Below are 22,912 nucleotides of genomic sequence, written 5' to 3'. Positions count from 1 at the left end.
TGCAGAAACACCAGCTAAAGGAATCTGAATTTGTTTTACTCACCTGTGTTCCAAGTCTTTAGATCAACCACTTAGGTCAACCACTTCAGAAGTCTGGCAATACCTAGAAAAATAATTAATGTAAAATGTAAGAAGTGTACAGAGCCAAAAACATTAAAACACTATTTATGATAAGTACTAGTGGCTGGAATACTAGAACTCTGCTTGTAAAAGGTTATATGCACATGGGTAACATTTCACTATCATGACACTTCTGCTTTGTTAGAAATGCAACATTCTGGACATCACTCCAAACCACCAAGGAACTAAGAAAAATAAGCATGTGTGAAAGAGTAATGCATAAACCACTAAGCATGCTCAAAATTGTATCTTTTCCTCTATTCTATTAATAACGTATGTCAAAATTTGAAACTATATTTAAAGTGATTTGTATATTCCATTCCAAATTATAACAGTATTTTTAATTTTGATGTAATTCAGGAAGAAGTTTCTAAAAAGGTGGAATAAAGAAACAAGACTATGATAGCATGTTCAACTCCACAAGCTTATGGAATACACCTCCCAAACCTTTTCTCCGCACACACACTTTTCCCGAAATTCAGCAAGGACAAACACAAAGTCCTGTACCTGGGATGGACTAACTCCTTTTACAGGCTGGGAACTGACTACCTGGGGAGTAGCTCTGCTGAAATGGAGCTGGGGATCCTGATGGACAGCGGGATAAACACGAGTCAGCAGCGTGCTGTGGCAGCAAGGAAGGCCAAGAATATCCTGGGCTACATTAACAGGAGCTTTGCCTTTGGATATCTGATTGTTCCCCTTCATCCAACAGTCCTTACACTGCATCTGGAATACCACGTCCAGTTTTGCCCCCAGTACAAGAGAAGTGTTGATAAAATTGAGCGAGTCCAGTGGAGGGCCATCAAGATGGTCAGAGAGCTGGAGGACATACCCTATGAGGATGGACTCATTTGGCCTGGAGAAGGGAAGACTTGGGGGAAGGAAACCTAATAGCAGCCATCAAACACCTAAGAGGACGCTACCAAGAAAAGAGCCTGGGTCCATCTTCTGAGGTGCACAGTGAGAGAAAGAGAGGCAATAGTCATAAATGTGAGCAGGGGAAGTTCATACTGGATATAAGGAAAATTTTTTTTACTGTAAGAATAATTAAGCATTGTAGCAGCTTGCCCAGAAAAGCTGTGAAATCTTATATGTTTTGAAGACCCAAACAGCCGAAGGGCTGAGCAAGCTGGTTTGATTTCAGACTGACCCCGCTTTGAACAGGAGGTTGGACTAGACACCTCCTGAGGTCCCTTCCAACCAGAATGATTCTGTGTTTCTGAACTAGAGGTTTTCCTACAGTAAGAAAAACTTCATTTTTATCCATAGATCAGGACAGAACATATAGAGAACCCTCCTTTATCTGCAAGGATAAAATGAGCCAGCAAGTCAGTAGGATCTAATGAAGAGGTATGAATTGATTTTTGAGAGCACGGTTTCACAAAGGAAAATCTGCGTGGGACTCTTATCAAAGCGTGCTGCTGAGAACAGATGGAGGAAAACATACTGAGGGTACTGGAAAGTCAAGCAAGGCTTCAAATTGCCTTTGAATTCCAGACACGTAGCATATTCCACCAGAAGAAATCAAGGGCACTGGATCAAGCAGCTTTGATCCAACTTCTCCCTTCTGTTTCTAAAGCAGTTAACATACATGACAATGAAAATACAGCAATGCTCGGAGAGGCAGAGACGAACTACATGTCAAAATTAAAAAAGGTCGAATCATTTTTTTTTTTAAACCCTGACCTGCTGAAGCATCTAACTACAAGATCAATTTTAAATATGCAAAAATCAATGGATTGCTCAGATGTTTAGAATTAAGTGGTGCTTTTAGACAAGTTTTTTTGCATGGAGTCCTGGCTCCTAAGGAAAATAAAGTGATAAGGACAGGATAAGATAGGATCAGCCTATAAATGCAAAAGAACCTTTTGTCATACACCTATCCACCTGCCAAAAGCACAGCCATGATTCTCCTCACCCAAACACAACAAATACCAAGAAAAGAAGGAGAGCAAGCACTGTATTAAAGACAGTTTTTTGTCTAATACATTTGTGACAAAGCTAACAAGAAACCTCATGTGTCTTCCACTCCCCCCATAACCACACAGGCAGTGCACTTTCCTCTATATCCCAGATGGCTAAAACTAAACCTAAATACTCCCAAGCACATCAGAATTTAAAAAAAAAAGTGTATGGTCGCTTTTTCTCTCAAGAGCTCTTTCTTACAGATTTCACAATAACTCATACTGATTTTTACAACAGTTGGCAAAAAAAAAAAGAAAGAAAAAGAAAATTCCATTTCTTCCTTTCTACTAAACCAGTTGTAAATTTTGCTGTGGCAGTCTCTCTCTCCCTCCCTCCAAAGAAAACATGACATTCTTAATTTTTAGGTACTTCCTCATTTGCGAAAAGGAAATATTTAGTATAATTCAGGGAGAGTCTTCTATATTCTATACCAAGCAGAATTGTGGATTTAATATTTTTATTTACAGTCAACAGGAGAAACAAATAAGCTAGGCACTATTAACACAACACAGACATTTTGATAATATCCCTTTGTCACATATACTGACTATTTACACAATGGGAACCATGTATACTTAGGCTCCTAAGCAAAAAACGAAAAAAGAATAAAGATATACCTGCTGTATCTTAAAACATCTCTTTCAAGTAGCTTTTTCTTCAGACATACTACTGTGCAATACTTCCATGCATTATACAACAGTAAGTATCTAAATCAAAGAAATATTTACTTACTTCAGGAAAGTTTGTATGACCAATTATGTCACTATGAATAGAAATAATTCAGTCAATGGGTTCTTTGTCTTTTGCTATCAATGCAGAACAGTATAAAATTAAAAAAACCTACTATTTAATAGGCATCATTAAGGCTAGCTTCAGAAATAACAGCAAAACAAGAAGGGGAAGGTATTTTCTTAAGGGACATGCTGCTAGCAGGTTAAAAAAAAAATTATAAATTAATTACAATGCTAAACAACACAGAAAACACTAACAGCTCAAGATGGATGATAGAATTTTTAACATTTCTTCCCAAGCTAATTTTTCTCTTTCACACACAGACGAAAAGAAAAGGTTCAGTTTTTGTTTTCTCCATTACTATCTACCTCATTTACTCAATCTAGAAGATCATACTACCTATCTATCTATGCAATTTAAAGCAAATTCAAATTGGCATACTACATAGAGCAACATTACAACTTGCAAGCTGTTTCAATGAGAAAATAAAAAAGTTCTCACTTTTTATACTGCTGAAAATATTTCACCCAAATGCACCTGATCTGAAGTTCACACCTAATAAAAACCAGATGTACTTCTAATACACTGCTGATCCACATTCTTAATTCCTTTTTTCCCACCACATCACCTTGCCCAAGAAAGCAGCGCAGCCTAGTTTTACACATCATTAAAATGTTTAAACCAAATATTACATTTTTATAATCCTAGCAATTCCCACAAAACTAAACAGAATAAATACAGAGGCATTAACAGACCCACACTGTGAATGAGAAAGATCCCTTAGCCTGTTACCTAACTCAGCAAGCACCTGACTGATCAGTGAATCAAATTACTGCATTTCTTTAACAAATAAGCCAATACTAACTAAGGTAAGAGATACACAAATATATTTTTAGCAAAGTTATTCTCTAAATTAATATTATCTTACAGTGTTTATTTTATATATGTTTAAAACTTTATTGGAAATTAAGAATATGTAACATTAACGAGTCCAGTCCCACACTCACTGAAATCAGTGGGAACTTTCGCCATTAGAGTTAAAAGGGAGGATAAAAGGAGACGCATTGGTCATTTTCAAGGCGGTGTAAAAATATCGAACAAGTTCACTTCTATAACTTGCTTCTTAAGCCGCATGCCCACTTCGCAGACAGGGACAGCACAGCCGAGGCAAGTCACCTCCCACGAGGGGCAGCCCGGCGCCTTACGCCACGGCCGGCCCTTCGGCCTCGCTCCGTGGAGCCCGCCGCGGCCGGGAGCACGGCACCCGGGGCCTCGCCACGGCGGCGCGGCCTGCGAGGACGGACCCCGCGCCCGCCGCTCCCCCGCGAGAGCGCGCCCACGCCGCCAAACTACAGCCAGCTCTGGCCATAGAACTGCTCCAGGCGGCCGCCGCCGAGCCGCAGCCTAGCGAGCGGCTCCGTGCTGCAGCCGCCGCCCCGGCGTCGCGGAGCGGCCTCCCGGCAGCGCCCCGCGGGGCCGGGACCTGCAGCGCGGTGGGGACAAGGGCCGGGCGGAAGCGGGGCCCGCGGCGGGCGCGGGGAGGCCGGGCCCTCGCCTGCCATTCGGCTGCTCGTGGAGCACTCTTACGAGTAGCCGCTTCGTCGGTGACTGGCTAGGATCACTTGGCAGGCTTCGGCTATTCTTACCTCCAAATGTCAAGTGGCTTAAAAATAACAGCTTCTGAAGAGTATTATTAGCATCCAAATTATTGTCCCCAGATTACCACACACTGTGGCACACAAAACAGTAAGTTTACAAAAACAGTACTCTGCTGAAAGAGGGGGAACAGGCTGTCTCAAAGCGAGACAGCTGAGTTACCGCCTCATGAAGTCTGAAGAGAGAGCAAAACCATAGACTTTTGTTAAGTTGTTAGCAAATAACATACCATTTTATTTAAATGGTAGATAGTCTGAGAGTGTCTTAGACCGCTGCACGGCCGCCCTGCCCTGATGCTCTGAAACAAGGCACGTTGTATCACACACACACGCACACACACACACTCTTTAATCAACAACTGCTTTTTTTTTTTTTCCAGTCCAACACCTGTTTTTCAGGCCAAAGTTTTATTCAGAATATTGTCATAGTGATGCAAGCTCCAACTACTATAAATCAATGAAACAATCATTAAAGTTCCCAACTTCCCTTAGAAAATTCCCATGTTTTTCAGTACTCCTGCCCCACAAAGAATTCTTCCAATCTGACCAGGAACCTGTTTCATTTGTGGTTTGAACCTAAAGAAGAGGCTCCCTTAATTAAGCACAATCTTCCCCCCCACCAGCAAAGAAATGCAAAGTAATTTTAACATTCAACTTCCTATACGTTTAAGACATCTAACAAAGCAACCAAACATACAATTAGGGACCAACTTACTAAGCCATGAACAAGCTGTTACATTCCTTAAAATACAGTTTCAAACTCCTCTGTGGTGTCAGGACAAACAACACTGTTTGTCATAAGCATATATTCTATTTTGGACTAATTCCCATGCCTTCCTCACAGCTTTCATCTCCACAGATACTGTGATAAATATACATAAAAAGTAGCTTATAAAATTAAAGCAACAATAGATACTACTGGTTAGCACAGTTCTTATAAGCCTTCCACCAACGAAATCTTCCTTTTAAACGTGAAGCTCTTTTGTGATTCATATAATGATTTTGCTAGTCACAAAATCTAGTATTTAGGCCATTCAATGTGACAAAAAAGCACAGTTCCTTCTACAAAATCTTGTGTAGATGAACAGTCCTATGAGCAGCTTTATCATGTGCTCAGACCTTAATTCAAAGCTAAAAAACGCCCTTAGAACACATCAGCATGTTTATTTTCAACTGTTCTCCAGCTTGTGTCTCAGACCTGATTTTCAGTCTTGTAAAAAAAACCCTGAGCAAAACACAAATAAGAGTAAATAAAAAAGATGTTCTGAACAAAATTTCATGTGCCCTCCTTCCTTGAGTGTATATGTAAATGTTGTCATGGAAATAAAAACCCTTGCTCAAGTGTTATCCGCCCAATTTTCCAGCTCTGGAGAACAGCTTGCGGTTTGTACAGCACTCTGCAAAAAGCCCTAAGCCACTTCAGTCCCTCCAGCCGGCTCTTCCAAAGGGAGGTCACAAGCCGAGCAAGAGAGAACCTTTGATGCTAACACCAGGAAGGGGAAATGAGGGAACCACTGTTCAGTAAGAGTTAAAACTTACACTCCGTTTGCAGATGGAAGAAAGAGCTAGCCCCGGGGACACCAGGAATTCAACAGCAGCTAAGACATACATTAACTGTGGTTTTATTCACCACAAAGAAGCTTTTCTTTGCCTTTTTAATTTTTGTCATTTTAGGCTTACTCTGCAACCAATTTGTTTAAACACTGCTATAGACTATCTTCTTTTCAGAAAATCAGTCTGTCCTGGTCATACAACAAATAGCACCTTTGGGTTTTATTGGTTCTTACTCATTAGCCTTTCCTGAAGCTGATAGTCCTGTTTGAAGACTGTCACAGCCCACTTTGTAAGAAGCTCTACTTATTCTTTAAAGTACATTTACTAGAGTATTTCATCTGGTTAAGTTCTGTATAACTGAGAAATAACTTGTTTACAAGTTACAAGCTCCTAGTGTCAACATTCTATTTCCCTAGGTTTCTACTATTCTTTTTACTGCCTAGAAGAAGATGCTCTATTGTGACAGACTGTCTCTATGTACAGTACACACATGCACAAGAACAGGAGAATTGTCCCGGATTCGGGGAGGGGGGGGGGAAGATATCTGTCTCTGCTTTTCCTTTCCTTTTCAAGGTTATTATAAATTAATTCTTAAAAAAAGACATTGATTGCTACCTTTACCATTTCCTGTAAAAGGCACCTGAAAGGCTGAACTGGAATGTCATAGGCCAGTTTTGGACTCAAATCACAGGCTTGCAGAATACTCCAACAAGGACTCCATTCACGTGGGGCAGCAGGGAGGGTTACCCAACCTTTTTACCCCTCTTTCCCAACTGGGGTTAAGTTGACAGACCACAGAAACTTTTAAAGTTTACAGGTTGCCCAGGAGCCTTCGTCCCGGGAAATATTCATAACTCAGCTGGACAAGACACTGATCAACCAGCTCCAAGCTGGCCCTGCTCTGAGCAGGGCACAGGGCCAGATGATCTGCAGCAGTCCCTTCTAACTTGCATTATTCTATGATTCTAACTACAAATAACTGAACATAAATCATATGCGGATATGTTTTCCTTGAATATGGATGCTTGGCCTTCCTAGCTTGCATGTTTTCTTTCACTGATTGACCTTTACATTCCCAAAGGTAGGTAGGTATTGAATGTGCAAGAAAGTTTATGATAATTGTAAGATCTTTGATGTCTTCTCCTTTCACTTTTATCAATACCCGTGGGAGTGAATGAAGATTCTTTGCTTTCCTAGTGTTTTCCAATTGAGAGACTGAGGTAGGAATCAGTTCATTTAACTTGTATTTGCTGTATATTATAAATTATAAAAAGCCCATGGTACTTTCTCAATGAATAATCTTTTAGTTGAAGAGGTTTTGATGAAAGCAATGAATTAGAAAAAAATGTTACTTACAGTTCAGGTCATATTCTCCACCAGATTCAGACATTTTTTAAGTTTACTGGTAATTCAAACTCCTGGAGAATGCCTATCTAATATGCATACATTGTTTTGAGAAGAGGAAGACCTTCAGAAACATCTCATGGCTGATCTCGCATCTGCTAAATCCTGAAGATATGGGGGTGAAGAAGGTCAGCGTAATGTTAGAATATAGCAAAAAAGCTATCACCAGCCCAGAGGGAAGTATTAATCAGTTGCTTAAAGGCTCTTGTGAAGTCTTACCTTGAACACTGCATAGAATTATTCTCCTTATCTGGTGTGGGGGGACATTTAAATTGGATTAGACACAGAGAAGGACCACTGGCCTGATCAAGGGAAAGGAGGGCTGAGAAAACATAAGAGATTTTGGCCCCTTTAGCCTAACAAAATGATGATGATAAAAAGGAGATACAATTGTTTCCTACAGTTACTGTAGATGAAGAAACAGCAAGGAGAAAGAAGAGATACTTAACTTAAAAGCCAGTACTGGCACAGGAACAAATAGACGTAAACTGATTGTGAATAAGTTTAAGTTTCAGGTTAAAAGATGATTTCCAAAACGTTCTGAAAGACCAAGATTCTGCAACAGCCTTTGAACAAGAAAAGTTAGGCAGGAAACCTAACTAGTTTTAAGTTAGAGGTTGACAACATCATGAAAGGAATTACATACAACCTGATTGCCTGTAATACCAAGGGAACAAACTCACTAACAAGGCCTTTCTCATCCAAAGTTCTTTGTATTTATGAGAATATGCTCATGTTTCCTTCAGTCAGCTCTCAAAGTATGTATTTCATACTGTGAAGCCACCCCAAACCCTGCCATTAAAAAAAAGACACAATGTTGTAAATCCATTCAAAACTGTATCAAAGCATTAAGCATCAAAAATGCAGTTTCTCATCTGAGCATTACAAAACCCATTAGGTTGCAGAACTACTAGATGTATCCCATGACTTTGCTCACTAAAAGCAGCAGACAACTGCATTTATTAAAAATCTTGACCATGCACAACGTATCTACACCAACTACATTCATAAAGTCATTTTTAAAGAACATGAAATAGCCATTTAAAGCATTCTAGACAGAGCCTAAAAAACAAGACAGGGTGGTATAAAACTGTTTATTCTGAATATTATTAGCTCTTCTTTTTTGTGAACTGTATAAACAAAGTAATACCCATGCAAAAATTTATTTTGAAACAAAACATGAAAAATGAAAGTTAAACAGACCTCCCTACAAACAAAGATGAAAGGGGAAAAAATGGTCACTTCACAGAGCACAAGCCTTAGAGAATCCATATAAAAGATTCTGTAAGAACATAGGAACTTTACTATAACCCTCCCAGAAAACTGGCCTCTGTAACAAACTAAGAGGCAACACTTCTTTCGAACATATAACAACTACTTCTGAAAGTTCCTTTTGTTCTCTGAATCTCTTGGATCATTGTTTTGTGCTATTTTATTAGCAATGAACATTTTAACAGACATTGGCCATTTCCTTGCTAACAGAATACATGCAATAATGCATGTGCAATGTGAACAGTTAAGGGACAGCCAACAAGGCAGTGAGACGGAGGGTATAAATACTCCCACCATTCCTGCTCCTTGGAAGGCTGGAAAGATGTATCACAACCACTCTTCTTATGCCCCACTTCAGGTTCTTGGGCCAACTCTATTGTATTCCCAAGAAAAACTATCTGCAGCTGAATTCACAGCTCTCTTAAGCCTTCAACATAATATGATAATGGTAATTTTAAAATTTCCAAGGGAGCCTCTGGATTTCACTRCTGAACCTGAAACAAGGTATAATCTTATCTGTTTCATCAAGTTTCTCTTTGTCAAAATTTAAGAAGYAACAAATTTGTTATTTTTTCCCCCTTTTTTCAGGTTGAAGAAGGCAAATTATTTCCAGGTTACATGTAATCAAATATTTGCAAATAATCTTCTAAGTATAAGCTACATGTTTTAATAACAGTTCCAGTTCTGCATCAACTGAAAATGCAGATTCCTACCAATAGTCACTATTTTTCAAGACCTATACAGATAGGAGAGAAGGCAATCATACTGGGAAAAATGATGAATGGCCTGGTTTCTATGAGCTTTCTTATCAGTTATGAACAAATTCATCCCAAGGACAAGAATCAGATAACTCCTTAGGTCTCACTGACTGTTCAGTGCACTGATTCAAAACCATAATTCTGTAAAGTTTGAAGCTGTAAGTTCCAGAGTCCCTAAGTACTAACTTTTTCTCTGCGACACCTACAATTTTCTGATGTATTTGTACTGACTATATTTTTAAAGGATTTTTCCAAGGAAGGTTGAGTTTTAGAATGTAACATGAATAAATTTTCTTAGATAATTGCTTTCTTATAGTATTCCAGCAACTGAACACTGACTCAAAATCTCTTATAGGAACAGTTGGCTGGTTTAAATCATTGCCTTTGAAAGTGCAGAGATGATATGGAGCTACTTTACTCCCCAGTATCCTTTATAGCATTGAAAACTTTTCAAATAAAGGAAGAAAATTATACATATACACACAATCTCTCTCATATTCATTTATATTGCACATACACATATATGTAATATTCCCCAGCTCAATTCAGGTGGTTTCCAGAGGTTTTAGCTTTTGAAGAGCAGTTAAACATATGAAACAGAAACAGACCCTTTTCTTGTTCATTTATTAGCACTGTTTTCAAAGGCTTGTTCTGAGAATGAAGCACAAGAAAAATAAAGAGTCTCCACTATGCTCCCCTAACAGAGTATCCAATCAGTTCCCACTGAGTTCTAGTTCTTTTTGTGTCCACATGCAAGTGATTAAGAATACATTGTTTGAAACTTAACTCCACATCTGTTGTTCTGCAGGACTTGGAAAACAGATGAATTTTTCTGACAATTATTTGCAGAGAGTATAATCACAAGCATCTGTAATGGTATCCTAAAGTGCAAGAGGAAAACACCATGAATCCAAGAAGCTTTTCTGCTGAATATTTTTGTTTCCTTACTAAGTAAGATTTAAAAAAAAGTTCTCAGATGGAAATCATTAATAATTGCTTGAGAAGCCATCCACTGTAACTCAAAACAAGTAAAATCCAGCTCTCCTTCCTGAAACTCTTTGTTTCATGTCTCAGTAGTTTACCCATACAGCCAAAATCCATTTTATGGTCTGTCAGGTAACTTTTAAAAATCATGCAGAAGTGATAAAAGCTCACAGAACTACAACACAGAAAATACATGTTTTCATAGACCTCTACAGTTATGACACAACTTTCAATGCTATTAGTTACAAGAGTCAGCCTGTTTTGAATGGATGGACGCTTAAGTGATAAAGATATATTTTCCTGAAATCTCCATCTATAAAATACTGGTAAGCACAGAAAAGAAGAGGAAACTTCACTTATTTTATAATGCAAGCACCGACAACATCAAAGGATACTGGGGAACGCAAGCTTCAAGAAAGCACTTCCTCATGCAAGGTGCAGTCACGCTGAGGAAATCTGCTGTAGTTTGTCGTGAACATGAAATTTCACATTTGCCCAGGAAACTACTGGACATGTTAATGGTGGAAAGATCCACCGAATACTATTAAACACAAAACCGTCCATTGAGGACTGAGTAAGTCCTCAAAATGCAGAGCAGTGGAGGCTACGAAAGCATCAGCCTAAGCTTGCTCTGTACTCAAGGCCACTGGCCATCAGTCACTGGGCTTAATGAACCTCTGCACTACGTTAGTATTTGTGACCTTATGACCTTAGCTTAGACCTCTGACATATATGTATAACAAGTGCAGGAGCAACCTTATCTACAGTGACGGAGGAAGGTATTGAGGGCTCAGGGTAACTGAAAGGAATATTTTGAGCTTTTTTTTTTTTTTTTTAAACTTAATGCTGAGCTTAAAGTAACAATTAGTCATCTATGAGGACAAGTGAAGGAACGGCCAAAATTTTAGTTCAGTTACAGCAAACTGATGAGTTAGTTAAAAGAAACCAGACACTACTGCCAACTCCTACACCTTTACTGTGAACTTCCCAAAACTTGGTGTTTTCTTATAACCACAAATGTCAGACTTAAGTGATTACTTCACATAATAAAAGAAGGTGTTTTCAAGCTTTTCTCCACAGTCATTACAACTAGAAACATGGATGACAACAGAAACACAACCAAGAAAAAAAAAAAAGTCATCCACAATAAAACCTGCAAGCCCAACAAATACAAATACAGAATTTAAGCCACTTTCTTTGTAAAATGAGGAGAGTTTTTATGTCATTATTTTTGGTTCTGAACCCCCTCCCCTTTTTTTTTTTTTTTTTTTTAAGTTTACTGGTATTGGCAACAGTGGAAACAAAATTACAACTCAGAATTCTCCTATGTGGCCAAACAGTCTCAAGTGTGCTGAAACCCTGAGTCACCTTGGATGGGACAGATGATGGACTTGAATAGGAACCCACCAGGCTTCCTGAAGAGAAAAAGGAGAACAGGAGCAGAAGAAAGCAAGGTCAACTAATAGAATCCTTATAAGTTACATAAATGGAAGCTATAAAAGGAAAGAAAAAAAGTCTGTCTTCCACAGCAAATGACACAGTTGGGTTTTAAAAGTTTTCTGCTAAGCAAAATTGTTATCTGACATTAATTAATTAGGACTTCAATTTAAAATGCATAGGATAACTGAGTGCATAAGTCAGAAGGCACAAAATGTCCTGCTGTCTATGGCTATTATATATATATTCAGTTTCATTATGTAACTCAAAGAATGGTACAAAGAAAAGATTAATAATGCAGAAGATGCAATCAGACAGCATTTTGCTTTGGAAGAAACATTCCTAACAAATCTGTATTAAAGCACTGAAACACTGAAAGGATAAACAATATTGTTTGACTAAGGATTAAAATACACCAAATACCCTTATTTACACATAAAAAGTAGTCAAGTTGTGCAAGTGCGACTATCATATCCATCAGTTTACTGTAAACAATAACTTTGACTTTTATTCTTTCATTTGAAATGATTTAATGTTGTAAAGAATTACTGAAGGCTTCCTGTTGGTAAAGGAAGATTGGACACATCTACAGTCATTAACGGTCTGCAGAAAAAGATCAGGTGAAAAAATGAAATTCTCTCCCCCACCTCCATCCCACTCATGGCAGGACAGCACTGAGGCGCATGTCCCCACGCTGGTCCCCTCACTTCTCAGAGTGCTTTGAACACCAGGGCTCTCCCGGCACGGATGTTTCCCAACTTGTCTTCCATGTGCTATGGGCACTGGAAGACACGTACCTTTCATTCTTTTAGTTTGAGTATCCTCTGCCAATACCATTTCCTAAAAAACACAGCATGCATACACACACACACACACACATATAAAAAAATATAACCCCCACATATTTTTATCTGAAAGAATATGAACATACACACTTTGAAGATTCCTATAGCTTTTTTCTCTGCTAGTGTGACCAAAAGGTTAAATGAAATTCAATACACATAGGAGTCCCATGGGTCTCTTCCACTTTGTCCTTCTGTAATTGTACTAAAAGCTTGTCTGGAGTCTCTCTCTTAAAGCCTCTGGAGTTGACACTTCTTGTATTTATCCAGCTAAAGAAAGGTCCACTGCTTCTCCCCTGCCAATACCATGAAGGATTTAATGCATCAGCAGGGACTTGAAGTCTGAAACTCAATCCAGTATTTTCATAAAATGATTCACAGACTTGCACTGACCTTTCTGACTTAGAGCAAAGGGATTCCATATAGCAGTTTCGGACCAGATTAATCAACTCATGTTTCCAATAGAAGGGGAAGAAGGAAGAGCACTATAACATGCAACCACTGAATTGACTTTAACATAGTGAGACAGAAAAGAAATCCAAGTCAGAGTCACTTCATGCCTTCTTAAAAATATCACAGCAGCTATTCAACACCTCCTATGAAACCAGGATGAACAGCAATCAACACAACAGCAAATTAAGCAGAAAATCAAAACAAAATGGGAACCAAGTATCATCATGAGACTCTTTTTTACTTTACAAGAGGAAAGTGGCTTGAAACCAAATCTTACTCCACATCAACACCCCTGGATAACAAGGAAGAATCAAAGGAGGATTTGGATCAGAGGAGTGTTCATGTGCAAAGCTGAACAGGTTTCCCTTTCTATACCTAAACAACAAGCTAGGTACTTAACACAGAAGGAAGACATATTCTGACATATATACAGAGGAATTTGTCAAACTTCCCCTTTTATTATACCAAACAGTATAATAAAAATCAGCAAGGCTAATTATTATGAGTTTGGCCTTTTGAGAATGGACTATTTTGCACTTTTGCCACCATTCTGCCTTTTAAAATTAATTTTTACTTGTGTAGGAATGATACAGCTTGCTTGCGCAAAATAGCATCTTCTCTTTTCTTAGTTCCTCTGAAACTTGAAATGTCCTCCACGTACGCATCAGCCACACATGACATCACACATAAGATCCAGGTGTATAAACATAAATATTATTTAAATTAAATAAAAAAGCATCCAGCATTTTTCTAAAAGATCGGAAGTTTATAATGGGCTTTCTTCCAGTTATATAACTGTAAGAGAAAAAGACAGCTTTATGGAAGATGAAAGGAAGTGAAAGAAGTAGTGAAAAAAAAAAGGAAAAAAGATGGAGTAAAGGCATTTATTTTACTTCTTTAGTGCTTCTTTTTAGCCACCAGAAATCAGACAGAACTGCTCTTTTTATATGTCTTAAATAATAAAATTTATATATAATTCTGTTAGAAAATGAACAAAACACCCAAATAATCCTATTCCCAAACATCCTTTTAAATCTGAGGGCACCTACTATTAAGAACCTAAAATTTGCCTTCATCTTCTAAATTCTGAATCAAAGTCAACAACAAAAAAAAGACAGGTTTCACAAGTATCTCTGAGATCCAGCATCTGTCAATCTCAGTCTTAGATTCATTGGAAGCATTTGAAGTGGGCAAGAATCAAGCTATATAGAGTAATGCAGAAGCACAGCAGCAAATAAATTCATCATACAATGAATCCCTCGGTTTACACATAATCACGCATTAAAGGCAGACATTAGAAACATGACCCTGCACATAGCAGGAAGGCAACTTCCACAATAATTACCAAAAGGTATGCATCTTCATGGGGCTCTGTCAGCCCCAGGTCGACTAAAAGATTTCACCTTCACTAAATGCCCAGCAAGGAAACTCATACACTAGAATAAATACTAAAGGCTAAAGCTTCTGCAACTTTTTCCAGTCTTCTGAAACAAATTTCAGCCAGCAAAGCACATTCAGGATTGTGCATAAAGGTACTCCAGATTCACAAATGGCAAGTCATCAATAGGATATCCAATTAAAAAAAAAAAGAAAGAAAAAAACCCCAACCAATTATGTTTCAAGTAACTATACCCGTATTTTGTTTGTCTTCTGAATATGGTATATTCTTGTTTAAAATACTTCACATGCTGAGAAATTTTTTTGGGGGGGGGAGTATACTCATAAATTAATGAAAGATTCCCAAAGATTAACTAAAATTGAACTTAAAAAAAAGAGCCACAGTAATTAATATTAAATACTGTTAATTTTGGGGAGTATATTCCAGGCATCTGCAATATTCCTCTCACATATAAATGTGAATTAATTTCTTTTATATCAGATTACATGTTAGAGTATTCTATAAAGCATGTTCTCAAGTTTAGAAATACTTCAAAAAGCCCATATGGTTAGCATAATAGTTCATTTTTTCTATTCATACATCTAAACAATTTGGTTCTACTGAATTAGCTCCTATTTTCTTGTTTCTGCTACAAACAAAAAAGCATTAGAAATTATACGTGCCATTTAAACCATTTCAAAAAGGTATAACAATTTCAAATTTTTTAGGTGTTCAATTCCAGTTACCCAATGGTAAAAATGTGAACTTCTGTTTTTCTTTTGTATCTATTAAATCTGTATACCCAATGAACACTTGGCTAGAACACACTGCCTGGTAAAACCCAGCCCCCTGCAGTCACAGGCCATTGCACCCAGGGTTAACCCTGGGGACACAAAAAACAACCACACACACCAGCAGATCAGCAGGTTGCTAACAAACTGTTCATACAAATTGACAGACAAGATACCTTTGCAAAAAGGGTTCCTTAACTCACACACAGTTCCATAATATAAGAAGGTTAGTCTTTTCTCTACATCACGCTTAACAGTGCTGTAGATACTGCAAGATAAAAAGATGCAACTTATTTTAACTTTTTGTTAATGCTGTTCAAAAGCAACTCTGGCACTAACGAGCTACAAAAGTTTAAACGCCATCTTGTCTTAATCACGAAAGCACAGACTGCCCTTTCTAGAACTTAACTTCCTGATCATTTGCATGTTTTTGACTTTTCCTTCACTTTGTTTTAAATACTAAATGACCAAACATTTGAAATGGTGAATCAGATATTGGCTTAATCATTACTCACTGAGTCACAGCTGAAGCCGTCATAATGGCAAAGTCCCTGTGGTACATCCAACAAACTTGTTTAAAGTCAGCTCTTCCATTCCTTTTCTGGAAAGCTAATCTGTACTTGGGCATAGGGTTGATTCCATATACGATGCTCATGCAGTATAAGTTGCCAGGGTCCCAACGTTTCACATATTTGAAGAGACACCTCTGCCTGCACTTCAAAGATAGTATTCTCAGCACTTCTGGTACTTGCCTTCAAGCTGCCAGTTTCTAACAGTACTTTTGGAGCCCACCTTTATGACATCCCAGCATACTGAAACAAAATCTTTAGTTATTGACACTACATAGTAAGACGTACTGTGTGCTCAAAATTAGTTAGTCATATAGCCTCTGATTTTTCTTTATTTTTCTCCATGATTTTTCAAACACAGCCAAACTGAACACAAATTCTGAGGTAGTACTGTATATCCCTGCCCTGTCGTACTCTTCCCTAGGCATCTGGTGACAGTCATTGATGTGCACATGGCTGCATTTTTATAGATTAGAAATTGATATCAACTAACCACACATAGCCATGTAGCTGCACAGAAAGACGTGTCAGTGATAAATCCTATCTGGGAAAATAGTTCAAGTGGTCCAGACAGGACAGTGATAGTTTAAGAGTCTCAGGCATATATGTGGGTTCAGAAATGCTCTTTCATTGTCCGTGTACTGCTTGCTAGGTCCACTGAGTCTAGCAGGGTGGGAACTGTGTGTGGCTTGTACTACTGTAACCTATATTTTCCCTATCTTGGGGTAACAGCTCAAATTCCACTAGCAGTGGCTGAGTCCAGCCCCTCAGGAAATAAATATCTGGCTCTCAACATCCATACATGAGTAAAAAAATGCTTCTGAGTAGACAATACACGTATCTACAAGGCTGAACATTCCTAGCCTGCATTTTGTTTTTGAGGAGCTTCTGACTATTTTGTATGAACTAATTATGAAACACCTTATTGTAATGACTTCAAACTCTTTGGTAAATTTAAGAACTTAAATATTTCTACAAATTTTACACAGCAGATATCATTTTTAGATGTCACAACATTTAATTCTTAACAAGCTTTTCTTTTTTTCTTTAATTAGAATCTAAACTTATACTGGAAAAATATTTCCAGCCTTATTTGTAAGGACAAAAGCTTACTAAAATATACATCCAGTTTCTAAGTACTTACTGCCATTTGGAAAGACAAACAGTTTTGGATGATGGTATACATTCACATTAAGCTTGGCACTCGAAGCTTCATGCTGAAAATAACGGTTTCCTGCAAAGTCAGTCATAAGCATCTTACTCCTGAAACAAATATTTGTTTATGACTAGAATCAAAGATCAATACTAAACACTACTTCAGGTTTTTCTGATCAGTGCTATTTTCCTAACTCCCATATATAGTATTTTCATAATCACACTACAACCAAACTTCAAAAATATGCATAGATGGTTTAAAAAGCCTGATCAGGGAAGCTTTTTACTGGTCAGTTTGGTTACCTTAATGATTGCTTTTGACAATATTAAGAATTATATGCACCAGAGGATCAGGAACCCACAGGGCCAAGGGACCTAATTTCACATAGCCTTCAGTCACACTGGATATTTTTTTTCCACGTTGTTATTGAGTAACATTAAAATGCATATCACATTTTGCTTGTTAAAATGTGTTCCCTACATAAACAAGCAGCAGCCAGAACAATAATCAGCTAGCAAGAATGAAATTCAGAGCAAGCTGCTGTTGTAGAATAAAGAAAATAGAAACTTTCTATTTCTGCATCTTCAAAATCAAAAACTGCAGAGCTTTTGAAAAATTTAGCTTTACTTAAAAACAAAGTTGCATGTTATGCTACAAAAAGTATGTTCATTAAAATTGGTATGCATGACTTTATGGTTTATCATAGTACTGCAGTAGCAAAATTCTTAATAGTAAATTGCTTTTATCTAATCTTACTACCTACATACCGTGGTATAATTAAATGATTAACATTCAAGAATCCTGCTACTCTAGATCTGCTTTTTTGGTCAAATCAGCACCAGAGTTTTACTATTTGAAAGGAAAAGTCTTGTTTACAGAGAACATTTCATAGTTTTGTTTAACATCCACTCATACTCACGGAAATAAATGCTGAGACAATAAATTGTTGAAGACTGAAAAAATGAACAGCCCAATAGGCACTGTTCAAAGATGAATGTACAGTGAAGTGTGTCCTCTGTAACCACAAAACAGCACATGTAACCCAGAAGCTGTTCTGGATCATCACACCAGGACAGCGATCCAGCACTGCAAGGAAGAGGAGAGAAGCCAGAGAACTTCATGACAGGGAGGAAGCAAAGAACTGTTTAGAGGTGAAAGGAAAAGACCTTTCAGTCAGGAGAAATCTAAACTGTAGTACTAAAGAGCCTGTGGCCTATAAATTCCTCCTTTTCAGATCGACTGTCTGGCCACAGACAGTACTTTTTTTTCCTTTCAGTTTTCTGAAAAGCTTTACGCTTGTTTAAGATAATTGTCTTAGACTACTAGTGATGCAACTCCCATTTTTCTGCCTGCATGGAAAGACAACCTTCTTCAAGTCTTCTTTTTAAACATTAACTTTTGACTGACATTTTTGCATTTGTGGCACAGATTATCTAAAGTGAAAGCACGTCAAAAGTTAACGTTTAGACAAATTGATATAAAAACTAAAATTGAATTACTCATGAAGACAGTAAAGGACCAACCATCCTTTTCCCAGTTTTAGCCAACCCAGTTTAAATTTTTGTTAATGCCTGTATAAAAGAAATTGAATGCTTTTGTCTACATTATAAAACAAAAGCCTGTATTATAAAATTCGGCATAGGATGATGTTTATTCTTGGTGCACTCAGCAGAAAAACCTTTGAGATTTGCACAGAAAAGTTGTCCATGAGGCCTAAATAAGTTCTAAATATTCCTATGAAAGAAAAGCTTTTCTGGCAACTTTCAACATCACATTTATGCTGCGATCAAGTAGATTTTTAAAGTCAGCATTAACAAACAATAATAGAGTAGAAATTGATATGTAGGGCTATCGCCCAGGTGCAAGAAAACAAGAAATTCCTACTAGTGCCTTTGAATATAGTTGAATATAACTCTTTCCTAATGAGGCTACGTACAGTAAAGAGATCAAGGACACTCCTTAAAAAAGAGGAGGAAGGAAAAAAATACCTTTAATCCCTCATAGTTTACATTACTTATTCAATTTATAGGTTGTGTAAATTCTTACCACTTAAAGCAAAGCATTAAATCCTAAGGGAAAGCATAAAGGGCACACTTCCTTAGCTTAAGTGTTTTGGTAAGTAATATGTTTACACTGCCCCAAACAGCTTTTTCAGTTTAATAATTCTACCCAGTTTTACAAAGCAAACACATTCCTGCATTCAGTCAGAAGGATATCTGTAAATTAAGAGTATTTTCCTGGTTCAACACAATGTTAATGGGATTTCCATTTGTTTCTTGTTTGAATTTTAAGGAAGGGTTTTTCTCATAAATGCATCCTTGTTATTTCTGACTATTACAAAAAAAAGGAATTATGTTTGTCAGACCATCATCTGAGTGAGTGACAGGAGCTCTAGTCATGGACTTACATGCCATGAAAATGCATGTGGCTGAGATGCACTGATCTGCATACATGAGTTACACAGTCTAACTTAACGCGTGATGTTCTCATATTCTTTCTTCTTCTCGCAACTTCAGAGACATGCAAACTAGATAAATTTCCACCACAGCCACCAAAACCAATCACCAATCACCAATACAGGTGATTTCAAAAGTACTCTTTGTTTGCCCTAAGGAGCTATGCTAGTGAAGTAAAATTGGTTTAAAAGCAGAATAACTTACAGTTAATGCATATCCTTTCTGGGACACATGCATACCAGTTTAAATTAATGATACTAGGTTAGCTTGCAGCTATTTTTTTTTTCCCAAACTAAGCAGAACCTATACACAACAATGTTAAATCAACATGAGATCCATGGAGAGGTTTGCAGCTATTTAAAGTTTAATCTACTGTTTAACACCAAAAGAACGGTCTCCAGAGCAGAGATGGAGAACTCCACACTCTTCTCCTTGAGCACAGTGAACTAAATGACTAGGTCAGGACCAGCCTCCCCCTCTCTTTCGAGCACAGAGATGGCTGCACCCTTTGCTGGCGGTGGCACAGCTTCAGCAGGGCAGAGAAAGGGTGGCCCTGGGCCAGTGACCTGCCAGCCGGGTGCTCAGGGCCCTCTCTGGGTGCCACAATTTTAACCACCTGAGAGCAAGGCCAGAAACACACCTGGTTTTCACTTTATGGCCAAGTGCTCTAACAAGTTGACTATTACGCAGAGGGAAACAGAATAACGTCTTAATACTCCAGTAATTCCTTTTCTAAGGTCTTTTGCAAAAAAGAGCATGGTCATTTATCTGCAGGAAAGGGTTGTGGTCGGGGCCTCCCTCTGGAGCTGAGTGAGGTGTGAAGCTCTGCCGGAGGGGTGGGTTTCCTCCCCGGCGCAACATCCCTGCCGCTTACAGTTTGCTCCTTGGGGACTCGCAGTACTCGAAACACACAAACACAACTTTGTCGGCATTTTTAAGTCTTTGCTCTCTGAAGCAGAGAACAAAGAGAGATTCAGAGCCACATTTCTAAAATTTACTTTAAAATAATATAAATAAATGTATTATATTTTTACAGCAATATTAAAGCCCATATGGGCCGTTTCCCGCCTCCGTTTCTTCCCCATGCTTGAACGTACCTGGGGACCTGATCAAGAAATCCGTATGTAACCAGGACGCCGTGCTCACAAGCCACCGCTTTCTTTTTGGAAGCCTCCCCCCTCCCCTGCAGCCAGCTTCCTTCGGCCTCACTTGGCCCCCGGGTTGTAGAGCCTCCACACGCTTCAACAGCGCATTGCTGTGTTCCCGTCTCCTCGTCCGGGCAGCTCTTCCTCCGTGAGCCACGCCACCACTGTGCTTTCAAAGGGCTGCACCAGGGTCTTTTATCTTTGTTCCTTTTCCTGTGGAAATTAAAATTTCTTCCATCTTTACCCCTCAGCAAACAGGCTGAGGAAAACGCGTTTTATCTAGAGCACAATTCTTCCTCAGTTCTGCCTCCTAGGAGCTGCTGGTTTCAGCGTGCACAGATGGGCCAGATGAGCCCAGTTCCCTAGCAGAGCGAACATGAAGGAAGGGAACATAAAAACAGCTATAAGACAAAAGGATATAGATAGCTTACAAAACCATATGAGGTTTATAATAGAACCTATTAATTGTGCATAGACAAATTCCCCAAATCATTCCAGCTGTATTGCATATATAAACATTACTGAAAATTTTAAAATCTTTTCTTAAATCTGTTCAACAGCTTAATAGTTTCAAGATTAAAATAAAAAGACAGAAGGTACTTCTGGCTCTTTTTACTTCTATAAAGCTGCTTTAACCTCTTTTCAAATGTATGTTCAGAAAACAAAGGGCCTGGCTAAAACATACATTTTCTAGAGTATTATTTTTAGCTAGCTTAACGCTGAAGGAATTCACTGCAAGTTCTCCACAACATGGAACAACGTTCCCACCAGTCTCTCTGTTACAAATTAATGAAAAGTTGGCTGCTCATTCTCTGCCTAAAGGCATCTACCATACACCATAAGCTTCTGTCATGGGCACCAAGGAGTGAATCACAGTATAAATTTATCCGAACAGTCCAACAGAAGCTCTTTGCTAAACATGCATTGCAGCAGGATGATCTCCCGTGCCCTCTGAACAATTAATTCTAGTGTCCTCTCCTCTCATTACTAGGCTTCTCCAAAATCGTCTGTACAGAAAAAAATTGTGTTCTTTGTTCTTCTGTAAAACACAGTATGCAGGATAATCACATATTTTCTAACAGACACACTCCACTAAACTTTAATGGTGAGTTTGAAGGAAAGTTCACGAATTAAGTATTTGTAAAATTGTATCAGAAAGACTCAGTGCTGATCTTTGCATTGAAAAAATCAGCTCTAAACAAAAGCTATAAAGGCATTTTAATTGTGTACTTTGGAATAATGCCTAGAAACAAGACTACAAAGAACCCTCCCCCCAAATCCACTGTTCTTTGGCCAGTATTTTACAACAGCAAAGCAAATGTAAAATTATAACTTGGCAAAAAAACAAACAAACAAAAAAACACACACTAAAAGAACAAAAAAATAGTATATATTCAAAGTAAACATTTTAAAAGTGCTAAACACTGGCTTAATTCAAGTGTTCCTGCTGCTATCAATGGGAATAAATTTAGCTATTACTGGCTACCACAGAACAATTCAATTTCTAAGCACTAAAAGTACTTGGTTACAATTTTAACAGTACACTAAACTTGATCTACTGGTCTTAAAAACCTTGACTGTCAGAATTCTTTGTTTCTAAAGAGCAGGGACATTCTACAACTTTTAAATACAGAAGAACAAAAGGATTGTAATAATCTAGCTTAAACATAGCGTGAGTTATTAGATAATAGTACAAGCCATTCCTTTTGAAAACCATGTTTAAAGTCACCATTTATAATCACTGTGCTAGAAAGCGTTAGCCTACCTGACAAAACTTAAAGTTTGCTTTCGACTTCCATAACTCAAAACAGCATTGACAAATGTGCAGAGGAGAGAGACATAAAACATTTTTCCTGAATTTTAAGCTCAATATTTCATAGCAGGTCACATATTGGCCCCTCCTTTCACCTGGCCTTTATTCTGCTCTCCGGCAGAGCTTTTCCTGTCTCCATTTCAAATTCTGTAAGGCAAACAGCTCCAAATCACATTTAATAGATAGTGACATGGTCTAGTGCAAAACTGCAGCTTCTAGTGTGGAGCTGCAAATGGCACATACACAATATTCTCTATGCAGCCTAGCAAGCAGAAAGAACAAATGAGTCATCCACTGGATCCTTACTGCTAGACAGGCTTCTGACACACTATATAAAGAAATCAAATAAAACAGAGATATTTCATCAACTTTTGGAGGAGTGAAGTCTGAATTATTTTAGTTAAAATTTATAGTGTGTTTGGCTGCTA

General features: G+C 38.1%; 1 protein-coding gene across 4 annotated transcripts in view; it reads right to left on the bottom strand.

Moving 5' to 3' along the window:
• Positions 1–20,798, bottom strand: part of LHFPL2 (LHFPL tetraspan subfamily member 2) — an 85,213-nt gene extending 64,415 nt beyond the window's left edge. For 2 of the 4 annotated variants that reach the window (XM_026067787.1, XM_026067786.1), the window contains exons 1-2: positions 20,624–20,798; positions 44–103 (exon numbers count right to left, since the gene is read on the bottom strand). The gene's annotated coding sequence lies outside the window, so the exon portion shown is untranslated. Of the gene's footprint in view, positions 1–43; positions 104–15,521; positions 15,614–15,860; positions 16,062–17,058; positions 17,178–17,989; positions 18,005–20,623 lie in introns of those variants that run through there. The other 2 variants (XM_026067788.1, XM_026067789.1) reach the window with 2 other exon arrangements.
• Positions 20,799–22,912: the final 2,114 nt, after the last annotated feature.

This window comes from Apteryx rowi, unplaced genomic scaffold (genome assembly GCF_003343035.1).
Source record: "Apteryx rowi isolate R43461 unplaced genomic scaffold, aptRow1 scaffold_262, whole genome shotgun sequence".
NCBI classification, from domain to species: domain Eukaryota; kingdom Metazoa; phylum Chordata; class Aves; order Apterygiformes; family Apterygidae; genus Apteryx; species Apteryx rowi.
The sequence above is the reverse complement of the archived record's forward strand: the minus strand, read 5'-3'. Positions and strand labels throughout refer to the sequence as shown.